A 6,000-nucleotide genomic window follows, 5' to 3' on the forward strand; every position below is an offset into this window, starting at 1 on the left:
TAGGTTTCTTCTTACCATATAAGATTCTCTTCTCTCCATCATCATCCAGGAACTCAACAACCTTCTCGTAACAATCTACCTTAGTCTTGTGAATAATAAAACCAATCCATACCCAATAACATACCGTGTGATTCAGTTGGAAGCACATTTAGATGGGCTAATGTAGACACATCGTTCATCTCAAATGCACAAGATATCACCCAATGATGAACTCTTTTCTTAGTACCTATAACCAATTACACCAACCACTGTACATGCAGTTCTTTATTATATCAACACTTATCCACCAGGTTAGGACTAATATAATTATAGTTAGATCCAGGGTTAATCAGAATACAAATGACTTGATCACAAAGATTACCTTCCATCTTGATAATAGATACCAAATGATCATCCTACCTATTATCCAATGCTACATAAATATGAGGAATACTCTATCCAAAATCCCCAACTGTTTGTGCCTCCTGAGAATTGTAGATCTGAGGTCTGCCACCTTGATGTTGTGGAAAATATACCCTGTTACACTTCTTACCACCAGACCAACACTCCAAAGGCTTCTTGACATCACCTTTGTTTTGTTCCTCATATTGAAATACCTATCCTCTGTCAACTGCATTGAATTTCTTATGTGGCACTGCATTCTCCTTGTTACCTGTATCATGAGGTCTTACTCACTTCTTATCACAGTTTCCCTTAGTATTTTCATTACCTTTCCAACCCTACATAGACTTAGACTTATGCTTAGACTTCTCATAATAATGTTTCAACTTCCCAATTACTTCTTGCAATGACCAAGGCTCATCATACTCAATTTTATCTTTAATGCGAAAGGAAATCTTCTAGCAAATATTTGAACCTTTGTTTTCTCATCCTTAAGATATGGTACATATCTCAACATCTCCAATAAATTAGTCATGTACTCTTCACCTGAAACACATCCCATATTCAATTCATAGAAATCCTTATCCTTATCGTCATATTATCTCTCTAACAAGTACTTTTTTCTGAAGAGTCTTTTGAATTCATGCCAACTCAACTCCTCTATCTTGATGACTCTGACACACTTCATATCTTCCCACTAGATTTTCGATTTTCCTTTAAGACTGAAAATAGATATATTAGATATTCTCTGTACAATCATGCATCTCGAAGAAATTCTTCAGCCCGAGCAACCATGCTTCTGCATCTTTTGGTTCCTTCAACTCTCCATCGAATATAGGAGGCTTGGCTTTCTTAAATTCAGCTAGAAAGTATTTCTTCTCGCTCTTCATATAAGGATGATAATGATGATGACCATGTTGTCTCTCTAATATAGAACTAGAATAGAACTCGTAACCACTACCTCTCCTTCCAGGTGTATCCATCCATCTACCACCTCTGATTGTGCCATCCTTGTCCAATATGTGTCCTCCATGAGACCTACTACCATATGCCCCATTAATCCTTTCTTCCTATCCATAAATAATTTGTGGGTGTTCCCTATCTGTGCAAATATGATAAAATCTTAAGGATCACTGCATTGACCTCTGCTTTATTTTCCTATGCCCTAGAAAGTCTTTCCTATGACTGAATGATTATGTCATTATCTACTTTGCAACTTCTGATCTCTACCTTTAAATTTCTCAAGGTGTTTGTTATGTCAGGATAATACTCATCAATGTGCTACTCATTTTATCTATAAGGAGAGTCACATGAACTATAATCCACCATTTTTTTTTATCATCTATGGTCTCCTACTTCTTGTAAATGTATCATGTCAAGTAAGCAAAATACAAACATAATCAACATACCTTAGTGTGTGTCAGGGGAAGTTATCTTGTCTACAGATTCAATTCGGATTAGCACAACATATGTATATATAATGAAATCAACATATCAATCGTCTCAACATCAACATCATCAATTGCAACATCAGGACACAAATGTAACAATGACCATCACAATGCATGCATAACAAACACATCAACAACTAACATGCATGCAAAACAATCACATCCCATCGATTCAGTTCAAGTGTTTGAAACTAGAAGCTCTGATACCAATATATAAATGTCTCCTCCAACATTCACCCAATTTCACCAACCTTCCAAGGTAAGGCATGAGATGAAGAGTTACTATGACATTACCTGACCTCCAAGATCCAGTTAAGGAAGTGGGGCCTACAAGCTGACCACAAACTGACAACTCACAACATCCCCTAGGGAAATAATACACTCAGACGCCAAACAACCACCCCAAGCAACCAAACTCTGATTTGGGGATCTTTTCACTACCCAGAACCCCAACTGCATGCATGGTAAGGCTTGGGTGCATTTACAGGCCTCCAACCACATGCACAAAACTACCTCCATGCGACTGTGACCCAACTCACCCAGTTTAGAGGGTGTGGTCCTGAGATCAGAGCCAAAATTCCAACCCAGCCTCTAAACAATTGCCTAGAACTGATTGAGACTTTACATAATTTTTATTTACATGAGGACCAAGCTAAACATTCAAACTCGAATCAATAACTTAACTAGACTGCCTATAACACATTAGACATTTCGTCAAACACATAGAAAACATGTAAGTTATAGGTCATGAATGCATATATGATCATGTTAGTCTGAGATTCATATGAGAATCACCAAGAAGGCTCTATGTCCTCTCCACATAGTTGCAATAACATTGATTAGTCCACACATTCATCAACCAATCAATAACTAACCAATTCATGACAAGAGCCATAGATAATACTCATCGCATAACCAACATATAACCAGAACATAGCCAACATAGAAACCATGACAACTCAACCATAATTTCTCCAACATAATCGCTACAATTTCTCATATATCACAATAAGGAAAATGTCTCATACTAACATGTGAAAATACCAACCAAGTCAAGGACTTCCACGTACCTCCCGACCATAGATTGGGTTGAACCAAATCTCTCTTTCACCTAATCAGCCTCACATCATATTCGAAGCATGAATGTGGGATCTCATGGAATAAACAAACAAAAAAATCAAACCAGGGCTTCCATAAGCCAAACCACCTCAACCCTCAACCACTGTGATTCCACCTTGATGGTCCAACATCACTAACACCGACTAGATCGGTCTCTACCTAAGTTGTTCAGGGCTCCAAGAACTAGTAACTCAATCCATGGCCTTCCAGGGCTCTAGAGAAATTTTCCAACATGGCTCCAGGGACTAGTAACTCAACCTAACAAGAGCTCCAGAGTGTGTGTCCCAACCTAGCTACAGGACTAGTAACTCAACCAAATTTTTTCCATGGCTTCCAGAGGGTTTGTTCTAACCCACATCCATAGGGCATTATGAGCACCAATCAAAAAGCAATCAAGTGGAAAAAAACCCACAACACCATGGCTATTCGGGAAATTGAAAGGCAAGGCTAAAACCACTATTAATCCAGGAAAATATCCATTCCACTGAAAACACATAACCGGAAAATCAAATGTGTATACCATGCATCTGGAAATCTGCAAGGAAATCACACTACAACCTATTACCAGCAAAACAATTTAGTTGTAGTTGTTGATCCAACTTTTCCCTTGCATTTTCATACTTTCCTTTTCCTTATTTATCCAAATCCAATGAATTCCAAAGTTCTCCAAGAATTCTCCAAGAATACTCTAAGTGTGCCAGAGTATGAGAGGATGAGAGATTAGAAGAGAGCTCAAAAGCTAAATTGACAAAAAATTAACTAGCAAAAGCTCAACTAAAAAAAGTTGTGAACTGATCCTTAGAAGAATTTTTATCATTGAGGCCTTTATTTTCCTTCATTTTCCCTCTCACGCAAATATGTTGTAGAAGTTCCTTGTAGATTCAAATTGCTTATGTAATTTTCTAAAACAAAAGACTTGAATATACTCTACTCATCAGCAGAAACAATTAATCGATCTAGAAATCACAACATAAACATGAGACAATATTCAATTGCATATGCTCAAAGATTTATCTAAGGGGAAAGAAACTTCTCAAAACCCCTTCTTATCTGTATTTCATTAGTTAGAAAATAGAGAAGAAATGCAATGCTTGCTCAAGCCCGAGCAACCTATGCATTGGTATAATCTATCTCTCTACTTCCTAAAGAAGCTCTGGTCAATACTTAATCGAATCCAAGCCTTCCCAAGTCCATATTTCCTTTCGTTGTTCCTCAAGGAATTAGACCCCTATTAATTAGGGAAATTCCCAATCTGAATTGTGCAATCCCTGTAGGCCCTTCTCTAACTGCATGCACCACCTTTACAATTTGGAATTGTCTACAACTGATAATACACTACCCTTGAACTCCAATCTCAATTGGGTAACTCGAGTTATCTGCATGCATCAATTATTCTAGGTTTATTGGTGAGTTAACTGAAAGATCAGCTGAAGTTACACCCCACTACTGGAACCTCCACTAGTTCTTAATCAGTTAGAACTAGTTAAACTCATAATAACTTAAATTAACTTAACATGATTGTTATAAATTAGCAACCAATCATAACTAAACATAACTCAAGTGTCTCCAACTCGAATTAACTGATTTAACTAAGTGATAAGTTACATATCACTTCAGTTAAATTCATCCAAGTATTTTTATGAAATTAGAATTTGAATTTCTCCTAATTAATTTTGGGAAAAATTAAATTAGGAATTTCTTGCTACATTTTCAACACTCCTATCAGTAAGAAATGGATTATTTGCTACCCTGATCCTACCTCTATGAAACTCAAATTTGCATCTTGACAATGCCTTTGTCCAAATATGTGCATTTTGTTCCTCTGTAGAAATGTACAACAACATGATTCTCCTCTGCACACAATCTCGTAGATGGTGATACTGGATGTCAATATGCTTGGACCAATCATGAAAAACTAGATTCTCAGGGAGTTTGATACAACTTTGGTTGTCACAATGAATGACTGTATGCTTCTTGTTGTACCAAGAAACCATTGTTGACCCAACACTAATAATTCCTCCTGACGTGCTCTTCTTGTTTGATGGACTACCCTCCCAATCTTCATATGTGAAGCCTTGCATCTTCACTCCCTATGTCTAAAGACCAAACTGAGTAGTGCCTCTAAGGTATCTCAACTCATGCTTTGTTTCCTTCCAATACAGTTTGGTTGGCTTAACCATAGATTGACTAAGTTGGTTAACTACATAACACATGTTTGATTGTGTGTTCACCAAATACATAAGTGAACCCAAAAGATGCCTGTAGATGGTAGCCTCCACTACTTCACCTAAAGTAGCATATTCCTTCCTCCAATTCCCTGCTAGAGGAGTCTCCATGGGTTTGTTGCTCTCCATGTCGAACTTCTTCAGTATCTTGTTGGCATACTTTCCTTGAGAGATAAACAGTTCCCCATCTCCTTTCAATACTTCCATACTGAGGAAATAATTCATGAGCCCTAGGTCCTTCATCTCGAATTCTCTTGCAAAATCCTCTTTGCAAGACTTGATCATATTATCAACATTGGTTAAAATTAAATCATTGACATATAATACTATAATCAATAATTTACCTTCAACAACAATATGGTAAAGGTTGGAATCTACTTCACTTTTGGTGAAGCCCATATTGGTGAGATAATTTTCGATCCTGGTGTACCAAGAATGACGTGCTTGTTTCAATCCATACAACACTCACTTGAGTCTGCACAAATGTGAATCTCTGTCGAAGGTCTCAAATCCTTCCAGTTGCTCAATGTATACCTTTGCCTAAATCACTCCATTGAGGAATCTTGTCTTCACATCCATATGAGGTATCTTCCATCCCATCTACGTTGTAAGAGCTATAATTGATTTGATTAAAGAGTACCTTGCAATTGGAGAAAAGGTCTCCTCATATTCAATTCGCTGCACCTGAGAGAACAACTTGGCCACAAATCTGGCCTTGTGTTTCTTGATGCTTCCATCTGCTACTTGCTTAACCTTGTATATCCACCTAGAACCTACCACTGACTTGTCCTCTAGTCTTGGGACCATTTCCCAAACATTGTTTC

The sequence above is a fragment of the Pinus tabuliformis genome, chromosome 6, assembly GCF_031772625.1.
Source record: "Pinus tabuliformis cultivar Carrire ecotype Pingquan chromosome 6, CPIR1, whole genome shotgun sequence".
NCBI classification, from domain to species: Eukaryota; Viridiplantae; Streptophyta; class Pinopsida; order Pinales; family Pinaceae; genus Pinus; species Pinus tabuliformis.